This window comes from Meriones unguiculatus, chromosome 19 (assembly GCF_030254825.1).
Source record: "Meriones unguiculatus strain TT.TT164.6M chromosome 19, Bangor_MerUng_6.1, whole genome shotgun sequence".
NCBI classification, from domain to species: domain Eukaryota; kingdom Metazoa; phylum Chordata; class Mammalia; order Rodentia; family Muridae; genus Meriones; species Meriones unguiculatus.
In genome coordinates, this window is record NC_083366.1 from 22,951,247 (window position 1) to 22,970,738 (window position 19,492).

General features: G+C 37.3%; 1 pseudogene; it reads left to right on the plus strand.

Annotated features, from left to right (window-relative positions):
* The first annotated feature begins 1,762 nt into the window (after positions 1 to 1,762).
* LOC110541830 (aldo-keto reductase family 1 member C13-like) lies at positions 1,763 to 18,421 on the plus strand (annotated as a pseudogene).
* Positions 18,422 to 19,492: the final 1,071 nt, after the last annotated feature.

Sequence of the window (19,492 nt, forward strand, 5' to 3'; positions counted from 1 at the left end):
CGACTGATGGTAACTTAGCAATGTTAACTTTTGACCACTACAATCAATCCCTTTTTTTAAAGACCTCCAGAACTCACTATCCTTGGAGAAATCTGTGGTTCCTTATCTGATGTTCCTTATGACAGTGTCCTCACCAGCAAGAAATAGGCAGATGAGTCACTGCCCCTATTTCCTGAAAAATTTCAAGAGCCTAATGGTAAGCATGAAGTTGGCTGACCAATGGTAACCTCAAATCAGGATAGAAAGAATAGTAGGTGATCCCTTAACCTTAGGTACAGGAACTTTGATGTGGATTTATTAGTTGGGACTGGGCTCCACAAATGTGCATTTTGATTAGTTGTGTTTTTTCTATGACGTCTATGTCTGTTACAAATAGAAGTTTTCCTGATGAGGAATGGGGATTAAACTTATCTTTGAGTAAAAGAACAAATATTTAGATGTAGTTAAGGATTGTAATGGTTTAATAAAGGGGTATTACAGGTTCTTCCTGAAGATCGATGACTGCACTAGTCCCGGGTAGGTAGTCAGATTTTCAACACCAGGACTGTTTTTCCCATTGTTGAGTGGGTCTTAAGTCCTATTAGTCAGCTGTTGGTTACCACCAAAGTATTTTTTAAAGGCTTTTTAAATTAATTAATTAATTTTTTGTTAAATACAGTTTAATCATCTGAAACTCAGCTGTAGCCACCTCCCTCATCCCTCCCAATCCCAACATCCCTCCCTCATCTCCTATGTCCTGCCTCCAGTCTACTAATAGGGGAGCTCCTCCTCCCCTTCCACCTGATCTAGTCTAGCAGGTTTCATCAGGACTGGCTGCATTGTCTTCCTTTGTGGTCTGGTAAGGCTGTACTCCTATCATTAATGAAACTACTACACAGTTAGGCATATTGGTAGTGGTCATTTAATTGGGACAATTCCTGGCCCTCAGGAGTTTTTTAGATGGTGGTGCTGGTTAAAAAACACCAATAAAACAAAACAATATTTGGCAGTGTTCCTTTCACTATCACTCCCAAATAGATCATAAAGAAAAACGTGTAGGAGTGGTTGACTTTACCACTTCATGAATTTCCTCACATGAGAGTGTGTATCTACTGCAATTAGGTTTTTCTTAGTGAACTTTTCTACTTTGGGGTTAAACTCTATTCCTCAATTATTAGACTGAATTTTGAGCAAAACATACTTTCAATAGATGTAGAGCCCTTTTTAAAAGGTGCCCACACTGAGGGAAATATAGGCAAAGGATCAAGAGAGAGAGAAGATTGTGTCTGTCACAGTCAAGGTCAGGCCTGCCCAGCCTGGTCTATTCTTATACTGAAGTTTGTTCTTGCTTCCTTGTTTGCTAAAAATCAGTGCTAGACTGTTTGCTCAATTGTTGTGCTGTGGTGATGTCTTCTCTTTTATGAGCACAAGACCTAAAAGTGCTGCTGAGGTTGAGACACAGGGAGACCTGGGACATAGCCATAACCACAAGGGACTAGTTTTCTATCTAGGAAACAATCAGTGATTCTTCATGTAACCTCGTGCAGTAGCTGGCATTAATTTATAAAGAGCAATTTTACAAAATAAATTATGACTATATAATTATTTTCTACAGAATTATCTTTTGATTAATTGGTAACTGAATGGTACCAAGTCACATGTGAAGTGGTTCTTTAAATTCCCAACCTTCTCTTTTCTATTGGTTAGTAGTTAAGCAGATAATGTCACTAGTTAACCATTAGACAAGCAGAGTTATTGTGCATTCATTAATCAGAGAGTAACACTGCTTAGCCATTAGAAGGGATGTTTATCTGGTTCTCCATTAGCCAGAGAGTTGATTTATAGGTTCACAAAGGCGGCTGGAACATCAGAACCTGCTTACTCAGAAGAGTGATAAGCAATGAGTTCCAAACAGCAACGTGTGAAACTAAATGGTGGCCACTTCATTCCTGCACTGGGCTTTGGCACCTAAAATCTGAAGAGGTAAGAACAGTGGTGTTGTGGTAGGGGATTGAGGAGAAAACAGACTAAGGGTGAGTGGAGGAGATAAAGCTGTCAGGTCACCCACTTCCTAGGTGACATTGTGGGATTCACCTGGTTCTGTTTCTTTAGACTAGAGCTATTCTAGGCACAAGATAGAAGATAGTGTGACTTTGCTCTGTATTAAGGTCAGATTTCAGTGTTTCTTTGCTTGGGATAAGAGATCAGTCACCAGTCCAGAAACACATCAGCTTCCTTGATTTGATGCTAGTTGCAGGGTTCTTCGGCTTAGCTCTAAATTCCAGGGTTTTGCCCCCCTATTAAGAGTACAAGACTTATAGAAATCAGCATGTTGAATGTTTGTGTAGACATGACACATAAAGCAAATGTCTAAGGAGTATTGCAGTTCTGTGTTGGAGAACTGTCAGTATTGTACCATAAATGCTGGCCCCGAGTTAAGTGAAACCTCCAGTGTGCCACCCTCTACTTAACTTTGAATTAATACATTTCTTCTTTTCTTTCTTTTTTTTTTTTGAGACAGGGTTTCTCTGTGTAGCCTTGGCTGTCCTAAAAACAATTTGTAGACCAGGGTGGCCTCAAACTCACAGAGATCTTACTCCTTTTGCCTCCCTGGATGCTGGGGTTAAAGGTGTGTACAGCCACGTCCAGCAAATTCATTTATTTCTCATCTCTAAGATTTACAAAGATTGTATGGAATGCCAATGGCCACATTGCCTGTTCACAACTTATATTGTCACAAATATTTAAAAAGTGAAGAAATATAAGGAACTTAATTACTTTGTAGGATTAAGTGGCATAAATAAAAAAGAAAAGCAGCAATGTTGAAGAGATGGCTCAATGGTTAAAAGCTTTTGTTGCTTATCCAGAGACAGGATTTGATTCCTAACAGTCATATGGTGCCTCACAGTCATCCATAATTCCAAGTCTAGAGATCTAACTTGGGCCTCCATGAATACTGTATGCATGTGATGTGCAGGCATACATGTAAGCAAAACATTCACACACAAAATTAATCTAATAAACAGTTTAATACCAAGTCTTCATCTGCAAGGGTATCAAAGCAGATGTTGAAACTCATAGCCAAACTTTGGGCAGAGTGCAGGGAATCTTAGGAAAGAAGAGGAATATAGAAAGACCTGGAGAAGACAGGAGCTCCACAAGGAGAGCAAAGGAACCAAAATATCTGGAGCCAGTGGTCTGTTTTGAGAGTGATACTCCAACCAAGGATCATGTTTGGAGATAAACTAAAATCCTTGCACAGATGTAACTAATGGCACTCAGTCTCCAAGTGGGTATCCTAGTAAAGGGAACAGGGATTGTCTCTGACAAGAACTCAGTGGCTGGCTCCTTGATCTCCCTGAGGGGGAGCAACCTTACCAGGCCACAATGGAAGAAAATGCAACCAGTCCTGATGAGACCTGATAGGCTATGGTCAGATGGAAGGGGAGGAGGACCTCCCCTATCAGTAGTCTTGGGGAGGGGCATGGGTGGAGAAGAGAGAAGAAAGTTGGGATTGGAAGGGGACAAGGGAGGGGTCTACAGCTAGGATAAAAAGTGAATAAATTGTAATTAATAAAAAACTTTACCAAAGGAAATAAATATAGAAAGAGAAAAGAAGAAGAAGGAGGAAGAGGAGGAGAATAAGGCAATGTCAAGAAGCTCCAGGCTGAGGAGCTATGTAGGTAGAAATCCTGGGCAGGCTTCATGGCTTGGTGCTGGGAGTCTTCAATTCATGTGCTATAACATCATTGTGAAAAGAGATATTTTTTCTTGTTTTATTTGTTTTAAGACAGGGTCTTACACAACAGCCCAGGGCCTGGAATTTGCTATGTAGACCAGGAAGGCCTTGAACTCACAGAGATCATCCTGCTTCAGGAGTACTGGGATTAAAGGTGTGTGCACCTTACCTGCTCTAAAGTATTTATATAATGCAAAAGTAGTTTGATGCCTATCCTCTATTCTTAAACACATGAACATTACAGCATTATCTAAGTCTGGCAAAGAGGGAAAAATTTTAAATCTACTTATATCTTCACTAAATAAAGCAATTATTTCTTTAAGGGCTGACAACCCAATATGAATTATCCTTTACAAACTGAAGAACAAACAGCTTTCTATACAGATGAGATTAACCACATATTGTTACAATTTGATACAGAACAGAACAGAACAGTATTTCCTAGGAGTCTTCACTGGGAGAAGACTTATAATGCTGTACCAAACTTGTATTTTTTCTCTGTTTTGTTAAAGCACACTTATCCTGTGTTCACTGTACTTGTAATGCCACTATTTAAATTATAATAGAGCTACTCCTGTATACTTGTCCTGTAAGCTTTTCCAGAAAAACAACTGAATTTGAGGTCTATTTGAGGACCTTCATTGCAAATGATTGACCATTATTGTGTGGGTATAAAAAGATTATAGGATTTGAAATTCTGATTATTACCCTGAAAAGACCCAGTTAAAGTAAGTTGAGACTTGCTACCCAAAATGTTCAACTAACCAAAGATGTGGGGGAAAGGATGGTTCTCCTGAAATCACCTTTGTGTCTGTGATCTCCACAATTACTGTTTGTAGTTTCTGGTAAGTTTTGCAGGAGGTGGAATTAGAGTGGTCAGGAAGCCAGCCACTTATGAAGCAGCAAAATGGTGTGAGAATGACAGGCAGATATAGGCCCTATTTCTGCAGAGAATTACCTATCAGATCCACTTGAGCTACCTCTTTTATCATGTGTCTTCAATTACTATTTTTTTTTCCTTCAGGTTCCTGAAAACAAGCCACTGGAGGCTATCAGTTTAGCTATTGAGGCCGGGTTCTGTCATATTGATACAGCGTATGTGTACCAAACTGAAAAGAATGTAGGACAGGCTATTCGAAACAAGATTGCTGCTGGCATTGTGAAGAGAGCAGACTTGTTCATCACTACAAAGGTATTGTGTGTGTGGTGCTTGAGTACACAGATTAATTGAAATGTGATATACGCAAAAGACATTTGATTGGCTCATTAATTGGTGAAATATATATACTGGCACAACTGTTACATGCATACAATCCATAAATGAGTTCAGCATGAAAAGCAGAAAAAGATCACAACTTCTTTCTATTTACAAAACAAAGCTCAAAGTCCTTTCCTTTTCTGAGCCTCAATTCAAAGCATTGAACCTTAGCATGGGGTGTGATTTCAGATAAACTGTGAAATTGTCGCTTTCTCTATCTCCCAGATAGCATTGTAAAATCTGTTGTATTTCAAATACTAATTTTTACCTTTAAGTATTGAAAAGCAGGAAAAGAGAACTTTCACATTAAAGATTGGTAAGAAGACTTACAGGGTAAAGGAACTTGGGCCCATGGGGGTATGAAGAGTGTGCATGGGCTGGAACTAGACCCCCTACACATATATGGAGCTTGGTCAACATGTGGGTCTTATACCAATGTGAGTAGAGGCTGTCTCTGACTCTGTCCCCTTCTTCTAGCTAGGGTCCTTTGTGGGAGATCCTATCAGTGGGAGAGGATGCCCTTAGTTAGTCTTGCCCTGACTTGAGATGCTAGTGTGGGTTGGTACCCCTTGGGGGTCTCCTCTTCTCTGAGAAGAAGAAGAGAGAGGAATGGGGGAAGGGAAGCATGAGCATGGGAAGAAAGAAGGAAGGGGGCTGAGATCGGGCTGTGAAGTGAGTAAGTAAAAAACAAATAAATAAAAGATTAGATAGTTATAGTTCATTTCCTTGTGTCCATCACATCTTAAAATGTCACTTTGCTTTTGTTCAATGATGAAAACACTGCGCTGTTAATTCTTTTGGTATTGGATGAATGGATCACATAATTAGATTAAAAGTGTTTTCTAATCACTGTGAGATATAATCTAGAGAAAGAACATGATTAGTACTTGGTAGGAGTTTTATCTTTTGAGAAAATTTCTTTCATTTTATAAAGATTCAGAACAAATTTATAGTCATATTTATATGTATAAGTCAGATTAGTGGAAGCCATAGAACAAAGAAAATTTTATGTCTTATGATCATGTTTCTATATAGTACAAAACATATCAGTATTAGGAAAAATAAAACCTTCATGTTTGAATAATATAGTAATCCCATATTACTTCCATTCTTTCATGTACGTAGCTTTGGTGCACTTTCCATAGACCAGAGTTGGTTCGACCTATCTTGGGAAAATCATTGGAAAATCTTCAGCTGGACTATGTTGACCTCTATATTATTCACTACCCAGTACCGATGAAGGTGAGCAATTTGAATGATAAGACTTAATCAACTTGCCATTTTTTTTTTCTGGATGACCAAGATATGGTTCCATTATACTGTCCTGTACACTCAATTTTTGTGTTATGCAGCTCGCTCAAAGTAGGTTATACAAAATGCCATAAAATGGGAAACACAAGAAATTTCTAGAAATATAGCTTCAAAAAATAATCTCCAAAAATATCACTGCTTAAGCATTCCTTATATTGTGTTTGTAGATACTCATGTATTATTCTGCTTTTTTTTCTTTTAGCATTGAAAGAATTCAAGCTTTTGGTTATTACATCTTTGTATCTCCTTTGAGTTTTCGCCATCAAAGTTAGTCTTGCATATGACCTTGTTTCACATCATTTAGTGGACATAGTTCCCTTCTGCCTAAATATATTCAGTAGATTGTTTGGCCTGGGTCAGCACTGAATTCTAAAATTCACTGAAATTTATTACTGCTAGAGGTCCACGTTGTATGGCTACTTAATTTTTCAGTGAAAGAGAACTGTCTCACTGGAAGTATGAGGAGGAAGTGACAAAAATAAAGGACATCAGCTAGAAGAACACAGGTAGATCTATGAGAATACTGTTCAATAATAAAAAATATGTACATAAACATGTATATATGATTTATACAAGAGACTAGTTCAGACACCTAAAAATACACCTTATAATTCCACATACAAATCACTGTGTAAATATAAGGAGGGATGCATTCCAGCAGTGGGAAATGAAGAAAATAAAGGGAAATGAAGAAGTACTCAAGACAGCTGGAATGAACGTATTTTACCATCACATTCAATGTGAAACATCACTGCTTCTTAGAGCGGACGCAGGGATTCCTTTATGGCTGTCACTTTCTTCCTCTATTATCTTTACTCTTTTGGCTTCTTCATATTCAGTTTCAGTGGTCATCCAGGCAGTATCTCCCTGGTGCCACTTCTTTAAGTGTGATGATGAGCAAATTCAGGGTCTGCCATACACTGGCAAGTGCCCTGCCAGTGAGCTATATGTCAGAGCTGGATGGTGTACTTCAAACTGCTCCATCTTGCACTTATTTCTGTGCAAATATGATTCTTCAGAACTCTTTCATTCCTAGGCCATGGAAAAGTGTAAGGATGCAGGATTGGTCAAGTCCTTTGGGGTGTCCAACTTTAACTGCAGGCAGCTGGAGATGATCCTGAACAAGCCAGGGCTCAAATACAAGCCTGTCTATAAGAACACTCACATGTCCTTTCATCTCACACACTTCCCTATTTTTGTTCTGATGCCTCCAGTACATTCATGCCTTCCTCAATTCATCTTATCTTCACGGAAAATATCCTAAGAGCAGTGCCACTGTGTCAAAGGACATTTGGAGATTCTACAATTCAATCTTGGATTTTAAAATTTTTGTGAAAATGAGGGTACAGCTTAGTGCCCAACTGGTACAGTGTGTAGAGATTTAAATTAGTCCAGGAAGCAGTGGTCATTAGCAGACTCATCCATGGCGTAGGAAACATATCAAATGAATGAAGGTGCTGGCAACTGGACTGACTTATAGTCCAGGAAACAGTGAACGGGCAGTAAAAGAACAGAATGAAAATTGGAGAGATGAGTGGTAACAGCAGTTTTGGAGGTTGATTATTCCTTGCTGTTTTCTGCTCTTGGAGTTTTGAAACAAAGACATAGCTTCAGGGAAAGTAAACTTAAAATTCTGAAAATCATACATGTTTGAGAAATCAGATTACATGTTTATGGTGGTCTTAATGTTGGATAAAATTCACATCTAGAGACTTCAGCTAGTTCTATGCCTAAAAAAACCTCTTGGTGAGCTTTTCTTTCTTATATCCTATACACAATTTAAAACATATATTCTGTGAGGGGTCTTATGTTCTCTATGACTATTCACTACATTTTTATCATGTAGTGAAATCTTTGACTAGAAACTGTAGTGAACTGGCTACTTTGGTAGCAAAGAAGAGGTTGGTGGGCAGCTGAAGGATTCCCCTGATAGACCAGAATAGGAAAAGCATCTCTTTGAGTGTGCTATAACAGAAGCATTGCCTGCCCTCCACTCCACTGCCCCCTCTTTCCCCTCCCCTTTCCATTGTTCCTCAAGCAATTTGTCTGTACTTTCAAGTCACCTACATATGTGGGATTTATGCATCCACAAGGTCTAGGACTCACAAATGAGAGAAAAGGTGAGGTACTAGTCTCTCTGCAACAAACTTAAAATAATATTATCTTACTATAATTCACGTGTCTCCAATGCGTCAATTTTCTGCAAGCAGTTTAACTTCATACACCTTTGTGGCTGAAAACTTCCGGAGTGCTTCGAAAGCCCATTTGCTTTATTCTGTCCTTCATTTTTGGCAGCTATGTTTGCTCCCTAACCTAACTATCATTTTCTAATAGCAGCCTTCCCCTGACAGAAAATACAGCTTTAGGCCATTAAGTTTTTACATGATGACACAAAAATGTGACTTTCCAATGTAAATACTAAACCATTTATGTGATTTTGTTATTTATTTTGTCAAGAATTTATTATCATAATTTTAATCAAAACATCTGAATAATTGATGAGCTGATACTGAATATTTCTGCTTCCTAACCTTTATCCCCCAAATGTGACTGTTTGTCACATGGGAAAATATACCCTTTCCTCAGCTTATCTTATTTGCATAGAAAAGAATATGTTAAGAGCAGTGTCACTACAAAAAAGGACACGTGGAGATGCTAAAATTCAATCTGGATCATTAACATTTTCTGAGATGCAGGTATACCGTAGTGCCCAACTGGAGATTTAAGGGGGTCCGGAAAGCAGAAGCCATTAATTGTGTTTCAGGATCAAAACAGATTTATCCCTGAGCTGGGAAATATATATCCACATTATATTTTATTTAATTTTTAAATTACATTTGTGTCTGTGCATATGAGTATGTGTATGCATGTGTGTGTGTGTGTTTGTGCCCGTGTTTGTGTTTCTGTGCGTGCATGCATGTGGTGGTACATATGTGCAGGGCAGAAGATGACTTGTGATTCATCTCACTGGTCCTATTTTTGTAACATTCCATGAATGTTCAGTGTAGATCCTTTGAATGTTCACTTTCAGAGAGCACAGAAAATATCACCCATGAATGATGTTATCAGACATTGTTAGATTTGTATTTAGAGAAATTAACAATAATTTTCTTGTATACTCTGAACGTATCTATATTTAGAATCCCCAATAATTTGGGGAAACATCTTCAAGGCAGCACTATGCTTTTTCTTTGTAATGCAAAATGGAATTAAACTTCATGATCTGGTTCATAGAATTTGGTTATATATTAGTAATATAGATGTGAAATTAGGTTTTAAAAACTCAGATTAAATTATATTAATAATCTAAATATGTTACATTTTCTTGTTCAGGTGCTTAAATTTATTGCTTCTCTTTTACATTAGCATAACATCTCATCTAAACAGTTGGCTTTCTGTTTGTCCATCCACAGGTGGAATGCCATCTCTACCTGAACCAGAGCAAGCTGTTGAACTACTGCAAGTCAAAAGACATCATTCTCATTGCCTACTGTGCTCATGGATCTCAAAGACCTGAATGATGGTAAAAGAACAGTAAGGCATTTACTTCCAAAAGCAGTGTTGGTGAAAGCTTTTCGGTACTATAAACTCAACTTTCAGAAGTTCAGTGCAGACTTGGGCAGGGAGAGGGAAGAATTTGCATTTTTGAGTTTCTCAATGATGGAAGTGCTGCTGATCCAAGGACTCCGGTGGAGTCTCCTGATTTTGAATGAGCAACTTATGTGTTCAGAATCTCTGTAACACTTCTCAACCTTTGAAGCTAAAGACTTCTGCCTTTTCCTCCAGGTTAGACCCAAGCTCTCCAGTCCTCTTGAATGATGCAGTTCTTTGTGACATGGCAAAAAAGCACTGTTGAAACCAGGCTCAGGTTGCCCTTCACTATCTTCAACACGGAATTGTAGTCCTTGCCCAGAGTTACAAAGAGAATGAGATAAAAGAGAACTTGCAGGTGACCAGGGAAGCTGGGGGCATTAGGACTCTTACATTCTCTATCTCTCCACTATGTTCTTCTTTAAAATATCAACTTTGTTTATCTTTTTTTTTTTTAATTTGGTCAATCTCCTTAGCATTTCCTATTCCTGTGAGATTTCAATTGCATTTAGAAGTATTCTGTTCTACTCTAAAACGCAAATATCAACGTAGTTTAATAGAATTAGGTTCAGAGAGAGCACAGAAATTTAGGATTCAACATATGTCAGCCACGCACTGTGAATACCCCCTTTGTAATGGATCTCTTCATCGTTCCCTGAAATGATAGTTTCAGATGGGGCATATCATATCTTTATATAATAATTTTTAACACCTGTATTTTGCATTTGGACTACATATTCACGTATTTCACTTTATTGTTGTTTACTCAATTTTAAGTATATGGGTATAGATGTTTTGGAGACATAGATGTCTGCGCACCAGGTACATCCCTGAAAAGCCAGAAAAGGCTGGCCTATACCCTAGAACTGGAGTTGTGGATGGTAGTGAGCTGCCCTGAGGTTGCTGGGAATTGAACCTGGCCAGGCAGAGCAGCTAGCGCTCTAAACCACTGAGCCCTCTCTTTAGCCGTACTCTCATATTTTTGTGGAAGTATCTATTTATTTATTTATTTGATTTGCCTCACTGGCTAAGTGCATATTCTTTTCTTGAAGACTTACCTGTGCTGATGATCATCTATTTTCAACTGCAAGAACTTTGCTATACCATAACCTATAGTAGTTGCAAAATGAACCAGGCCCAACATAGTGCTTCAATACAAAGAGTTTTGTTTATTTCATTGTTCTATGATTTTAAAATTTTCTTCAGTTCAGCCTGAACCCTGAGGCATCTGTCTAGCCTGAGTTCACTCAAGTGTGTTCATGGAACTGTTGTATATATTTTCAGGATGATGAGCTCCATCTGCCTCAGGATTCATATATCTCTTACCTGACATTCCTTAGCTTCAAACGGTTTTCATTCACTAGCCAACTGGCAGAGGTTTCACCTACTCACATACTCCTCTTTCAAGAAATTGAGTAGATACTTGGGAAGACTTTAAAACTAAGCAAAGGATTATTATATCACTTCTCCTGCTAAGTGTAGTAGTCAATAAAAGCTACAAAAATCTTTAAGAGACTGGAGATGGCCCCATGGTTAAAGCTCTTGCCAAGCAAATGTGGGACTAGATTTTATATTTCTAGAACCATAAGATCCCAGGAGGATGTGCCCCCTCCAATCTCAGTCTAGCAATCAGAGATAAGGGATCCCCAGAGTAAGTGATTCAGAGTAAGGATCCCCCTTGCTAGTGAAAATAGCCTCAGTGACTAAGGTGCAAAAACTATGAGAATGAAGCCTAGTACCAACCTCATGCTTTCATATATGTGCACACATGGATGCTCACACAAGCCCATGTGCACATGAAAGAAGGCAAAAGTGTGTCCCTAAATATGCAAACATGAATAAATACACACATGCCACACATACTCACATGGACATAAAAAAAGGATAAAAAGGTTAAGATTAAAGGGATGAGAAAATAGACACTGCCTGGTAGTGAAAGTATGCACAGATTTTCATAGAGTATGGAAACTGAGAACACATGTTGTAATTAATTTACAGCAACTTACATATTCTCCACCTTAATTATGTTGCAAATTCAGATACATATGTTCTGTCCTAAATTCCGTTATGTTTTATTCTCTTTTTATATATATATATATATACATATATATTTAAATATATGTTCTCATGAGAAAAAAGTATATATATGAGCAAAGGTTTCTTTTCATTGTTTTTCTTTATTCCTTTAGTTTGTGGTTAAATATCATGTTTTTTTCTTCATTAGGAATAGAACATCATATGCTTTATTTCTTTAAATTTATTTTTTAAACAAACTCTTTTTTGTAGGTTTCTTCATTTATTCATATAAGTACTCTATTTGCATGCATGTGCATGCTTTCATGAATGAAGAGGGCATCAGATCCTATTACAGATGGTTGTGAGCCACCATGTGGTTGCTGGGAATTGAACTCAGGACCACTGGAAGAATAGCCAGTGCTCTTAACTGATGATCCATCTCTCTCTCCAGGCTCAGCCAATTTTTTTTTTATTTTTATAAAAGTGTGTTACAACTTTTCTTAGCATTTCTTTCTAAACCCTTTTTTAATCAAAATGAAATTTATACAATCATGTGAAGTAAATATTCAAAAAACACTTAAATAATTTTCTAAAAATCTCAGTGGTGTTGGCAGCAACAATACTTACATTCATGGATTTTATTTGTCTTATTTATGCTCATTTTTCTCAAATTATGTTGTAATGACAGTCTTGCTGAACAAAATCTACCCATTCCTATTTAAAACTATGACAAATTACCTCAAGAATATGGCTGTTTAAACAAGATCTGAATAAGGACGGAACCAATGGGCACTCCCACATGTAAGGCAGAACTCTTATAAGGGAGCATACTTATATAAAGAGCTGCAGGAAATTAAAGAATTGTAAGAATCTAAGAGCAAAATAATTAGTCTTCCTTAGGATGGATTCCTTAATTGTTAATCCAATACCAACTAGTCAACCATGAAATCATGTACATGCAAGCAACACTAAACAGATTCACCAGGCTCTTTTTATGTGTGTGTGTGTAGTAATAATTGCACAAAAGAGACATAAATATGAGAGAAAGTAGCAGAGAAACACATGAGAGTTCTAGAAAGGAAAACAAAGGGGGAAATTATATAACTGTATTTGAATTAAAAAAATAAAAACCTGAATCTCTGGGAAGTTAATTGATATATATGCATATATATGTATATATATGTATATATATACATATATATATACATTTCATCATTTATTATTGTTTACCTTGATTACATCTTTTAGTGATTAGATATCTAAGTCCTTAGGTAGTACTGTTATTCATCATCTGAGAAAGAACTGAAGTTTTAAAATATTAAGAATTTTAATATGTAATTGTAATAGGACTTTTCAATTTTAGGTGGTTTTAAAATATAATTTTAATAACTTATATTTTCTTTTTTTAATTTTAAATTAATTTTATTTTCAATTATACTTTATTTATTTTGTATCTCCCCTCAAGTTCCCTCCCTCTTCACCTCCCAATCCTTCCCTTCCTCTCCCTTTCTCCACGCATGCCCCTCCCCAAGTCCACTGGTAGGGGAGGGTTTCTTTTTCTTCCTCCTGATCCTAGTCTGTTAGATCTCATCAGCAGTGGCTGCATTGTTTTCCTCTGTGGCCTAGTAAGGCTGCTCTCCCCTCAGGGGGGAGGTGATCAAAGAACAGGTTCTATTAAAACATTTGTATATATTCTGTAAGGTTTATTGATAGAGAAGTGGATCTATTTAATCTCCCTCTCTCTCTCTTTGTTTTTGTTTTTGTTTTTTTTTTTTTTTTTAAGACAGGGTTTCTCTGTATAGGCTTTGCATGTGCCACTGTGCCAGGATTGTTTACCATCTCTTAATTATGTATTCTTTGTTCTTTTGATAGGTCTTAAATATAAAAGAAAAGTTCACTCAGTGCTTTTTACTAGAATGGATTGTTGACATTTTAAGCTTTTTCTTCTCTCTTTATTCATCCTTCCCTTCTTTCTTTTCTCCCTCCCTCATTTTGTCCCTCTTCCTTCTCCCCTCCCTTCCTACTTTCCTCCTTGGTATTTATTTATCACCATTTTGAGGAAAAAACAGAGATAGATAATCTATTTGTGATGTTTCTTTTAGAGATTAGTAAAACTATGTAAAGTATACCAATGCTAGCCAGTGACATTCCTTTTTTTTTTAAGTCAAATCCCTTATTTATTGGAAGTGATTAAAAATAATACCTGAATACTTGTTACTTTAAATTGTGATGCAAAGAACATTGTTAATATTGTAACAGTTTGTCAGTGGGATATGAAAAGTAAATTGTATTCATATAAATATTTGAATCATATGGTTCAGAAATTTACCTCAGATTGTTTAGAAACTATCACTTTCACTTCGAATAAATCAGCTTTGTATCTTCTGAAGCTTCCTTTGTCTATATTGTGCTTCTTCAACATATCTCAAAAATGATTTCCTTTAACCTTTATCTGACACTTGTTGACCACTTGAGTATCTTGCTTGATGTATTTATAACTTTCAGAGCTTTTTTATATTAAAAAATACCTTTTCAGAATAAAATGTGATTTATTTTGTATTTTAAACATTCACAAATGGGGAGGGTCTTAAAATGTTGATGATTGTTCAATAGGTGTTTGAATTTGAGCTCCCTTCAGAGAATATGAAAATCCTAGATCGCCTGAACAGAAATTTTAGATATGCACCTGCTCCATCGTAAGTAACTCTTATAAATATGTCACATTTGTTTTTAGTTTATGTCTTTCCTTTTTCAGCAAATACTTATTCAGAAATCAAACACTTTATATGAATTTCTTGAAGGTTGCAATGAAGACAGTAATTTTAACAATTTTTTTCCTATTTCTGAGTTATGAATATCTCAATACTGAAGGTAAAGTTTATGAAGAAAGAGAATTAGGGCAAGGAAAGCATATTTTTGGCGAAAAAAGCTTCATCACTGATGAAACTGACAGTCATTAAAAATCTTTACTCAAGATCAAGGGGACACAAATTGGAAAGGAAGAAGTCAAATTATCACTATTTGCAGATGATATGATAGTATACATGAGTGACACCAAAAACTCTACCAGGGAAGGCCTACAGCTGATAAACACGTTCAGCAAAGTGGCCAGATACAAAATTCACTCAAAAAATCAGTAGCCCTCCTGTATACAAAAGACAAAAGGGCTGAGAAAGAAAGTAGGGAAACAACACCCTTCACAATAGCCACAAATGACATAAGGTACCTCGGAGTAACCCTACCCAAGGAAATCAAAGACTTGTATGAAAAAAATTTCAAGTCTCTGAAGAAAGAATTAGAAGAAGATACGGGAAGATGGAAAGATCTCCCATGCTCATGGCTTGGCAGGATTAACATAGTAAAAATGGCCATCTTACCAAAAGCAATCTACAGATTCAATGCAATTCCCATCAAATTACAAACACAATTCTTTACAGACCTGGAAATAAAAATTCTCAACTTCATATGGAATAACAAGAAACCCAGGATTGCTAAAACAATCCTCTACAATAAAAGATCTTCTGGAGGTATCTCCATCCCTGATCTTAAGTTGTACCATAGAGCAACAGTTTTAAAAACTGCATGGTACTGGCATAGAAACAGAATGGTGGATCAATGGAACTGAACAGAGGACCCAGAAATAAACCCACACAGTTATGGACACCTGATCTTTGACAAAGATGCCAAAACCATTCAATGGAAAAAAGATAGCATCTTCAACAAATGGTGCTGGTCCAATTGGATGTCTACATGTAGAAAAATGAACATAGATCCATACTTATCACCCTGCACAAAACTGAAGTCCAAGTGGATCAAAGACCTCAACATAAAACAAGACACATTAAATCGGCTTGAAAAAAAAGTGGGGAATACCCTAGAACTCATTGGTACAGGAGAAAACTTCCTGAACAGAACACCAACAGCACAGGCTCTAAGAGCAACAATCAATAAATGGGACATCATGAAACTGAAAAGCTTCTGCAAAGCAAAGGACACCGTCATCAAAACAAAGCAACTGCCTACAGATTGGGAAAGAATCTTCACCAACCCTTTATCTGATAGAGGACTCATATCCAGTATATATAAAGAACTAACGAAGCTGAAAAGCAGCAAAACAAGTAATCCACTTAAAAAATGGGGAACAGAGCTAAACAGAGAATTCTCTGTAGAGGAATACCGAATGGCAGAGAAGCACTTAAATAAATGCCCAACCTCATTAGCCATTAGGGAAATGCAAATCAAAACTACACTGAGATTTCACCTTCCACCCATCAGAATGGCCAAGATTAAAAACTCAAGTGACAACACATGCTGAAGAGGTTGTGGAGAAAGGGGAACACTTCTCCACTGCTGGTGGGAATGTAAACATGTACAACCACTCTGGAAATCAATCTGGCGCTTTCTCAGACAACGAGGAATAGCACTTCCCCAAGATCCAGCCATAGCACTCCTGGGCATATATCCAAAAGAGGCTCAAGTACACAAAAAGGACATTTTCTCAACCATGTTTGTAGCAGCTTTATTTGTAATAGCCAGAAGCTGGAAACAGCCCAGATGCCCCTCAACTGAAGAATGGATGCAGAAACTGTGGTATATCTATACAATGGAATATTACTCAGCAATGAAAAATAAGGAAATCATGAAATTTGCAGGTAAATGGTGGGACCTGGAAAGGATCATCCTGAGTGAGTTGTCCCAAAAGCAAAAAGACACACACGGTATATACTCACTCATATAGACATACAACATAGGACAAACCCACAAAAACCTGTGCATCTAAAGAAACTAAGCAAGAGAGAGGACCCTAACTAAAATGTCCAATCCCCATCCAGAAAGGCAAAGAGGATGGACATCAGAAGAAGAAGAAAACAGGAAACAACCTAGGAACCTACCACAGAGAGCCTCTGAAAGCCTCTGCCCTACAGACTATCAAAGCAGATGCTGAGCCTAATGGTCAACTGTTGGGCAGAGTGAATAGAATTTTATGTAAGAAGTGGGAAATAGTAAGAGCTGTAGAGGACAGGTTCTCCACAAGGAGAGCAACAGAACAAGGAAATTTGAACACAGGGAACTTCCCAGAGACTCATACTCCAACCAAGGACTATTCATGTAGATAACCTAGAACCCATGCACAGATGTAGCCCATGGCAGTTCAGTGTCCAAGTGGGTTACATAGTAATGGGAACAGGGACTGCCTCTGACATAATCTGATTGGCCTGCTCTTTGATCACCTCCCCCTGTAGGGGGAGCAGCCTACCAGGTCACAGTAGAGGACAATGCAGCCACTTTTGATGTGAACTGATAGACTAAGATTCGAAAGGAGAGGAGAACCTCCCCTATCAGTGGACTTGGGGAGTGGCATGCATGCAGAAAGGGGAGGGAGGGTGGGATCTGAAGGGGAGGAGGGAGGGGCTTATGGGAGGATACAAAATGAATAAAGTGTAATTAATAAAAAAAATAGCAAAAAAATTCAACCACAAAAATAAAAAAATTAAAAAAAATATGATTTAGAAACAAAAAAAATCTTTACTCTTTCTTCTTGCTCTATGAGATTATGTAATCTGATATTTGATACATCTTTCAAGTAAAGAGAAGCAAAGAAGACACAATCCCTTATACTTGTGGAAATTATAATTGTCAAAATAAGTAAATATAATAACTTTTTAAAATGGTAGACAGATTTCAAAGACTGGAATGTATATTATCATTACTAGTAGAGGTTTTATTATTAATAGAACAAAATGAAGGGTAAGGATGGTACATAATACAGGTCAGAGAGTAGCAAGCAATTCTTGCTACATATTAAATATTTTAGTAAGTAATGACTTCTGCCAATTTATATTTTGTAATATTGCTAAAGTGTAAAGAACTACAAATTATATGATAAGCTTGCTCTCTAGATTTTGTGATGATTAATGTTTAAACTCGTGTTAAAGATATTCACTTTCTGCTTTTATTGAAGGACTGAAATGAAACAAAAATATTTCCTGTTTGATGGACTGACTGTAGATGCTGAAAGAAAGGAGAATTTTGTGAATGTGTTATTCTGCTCCAGGCAAGGGAATTTAATTTGAAAAATTCAGTTATACAGTTTTAAAAACATTCCCTTCACAGTTAAGTTTGTGAAAATAAAAGTAGCAGATGCTTCAATCAACCAGGAAAACTAAAAGGTCAAGTCTGACGATAACATCATAGATTTCTGCCTTTGCTACAATAGAAATGGATTGAGAGTTAATGCTTTACATTTTTCTTTTCTCTTTCAGTGGTAAGGACCACCCAGAGTACCCCTTTTCTGAAGAATTTTAATGTGGAGGCCTGTGTCATGATGTCTACACAAAGTCTCAAAGTCCCTCTACATGGATAGTGATGTGGGCAACATCCTAGATGCAGGTGATTAAACATGTATCACTTCTGCTCAATCTGAGCTGTTTAACAGCCCAACTTTCAGCCAGAGCTGTGTCCACAAGTCTGGAATATAAGGCATTAAGTCTTCAGCATTCTTTTAAATAATGTTAATGTTTGCAATAAAGGTCTTTAGTAATGTCAGTGTTTCTTGCCTGGTTTGTTTCCTTTCAAAACCCTAAGACCAAAAATTAACTTCTGTGGAAGCCTGGGGGCAGTGTCTATAAAATGAGGATCTAAGTGGTTACAGTGAGGGGAGAACTTCTGCTCTAGTGAAGCTGAGGTTAGCAGGGATTTGTGAGAGTGATCATCCGGCCTGCCAGCCAGAAAGAAACATATTAGAACATGTGGTTCATGCTTCTCAGTCTATAAAGTGAGGCATTCTTGGAAAGCCTACAGCGTTAGGGTTTCCACACAGCCTCTAGAAACTTGAGAATCCTAGAAACGGGGAGTGAGACTTTAGTCCTGATTTAGTGTTGGCTCATGAGGTGACAGGAGGGTTGGGCAAGGTACTGATCTTGGGTACAGCACTAGGTCATTAGGAGTCATTCTGTTGCTATGTTCCTTTAACAGAGTAATAGTAGGTTTCCCCTTGAAATTAATGACCTAGCTAGTCTCAGATTCTTGGCCGTATTAACAGTGTCAGGTATGGGTTGCCTCTTATGGAGTAGCTCTTAAATCTAATAAAGCATGGCTTGCTACTTTCATAAAATTTGTCCCACTATTCCACCAGTATATTTTGCATGCAGGTCATTGTTGTAGTTTGCAGGGTTTGTAGATGTGTGATAATGATGACTGCTTTACTCCTCTGGTAGCATAAAAAGTTCTTTCTAGGCCTATAAATGCTAGTCAGTAGGTCTGAAGCTTCTAGTTGGGAACCAGGTTCATTTCTCCATGTTTGATGATATAAGTAAGGTATGATCTTACTCAAAAGAGCCTGTGTATATTTCAGAGACCCCAGAGCATTATTTTATTTTCATAGCAATAAAGTACAACTTCAAGTAAATGAAAACAGCAACAAAACACCCAGTTTTATTATTGTTATTATTTGTGGTGTGGGGCTATGAAGTTCTACATTCTCTTATGGAAATATCAATGATTTACTTGATGTTAGCTAATTGACATTATCCAGACACTTGGAAACAGTCAACTGTCTACAGCAACAAAATAAATAGCCAAACAAGATCAATGAGATT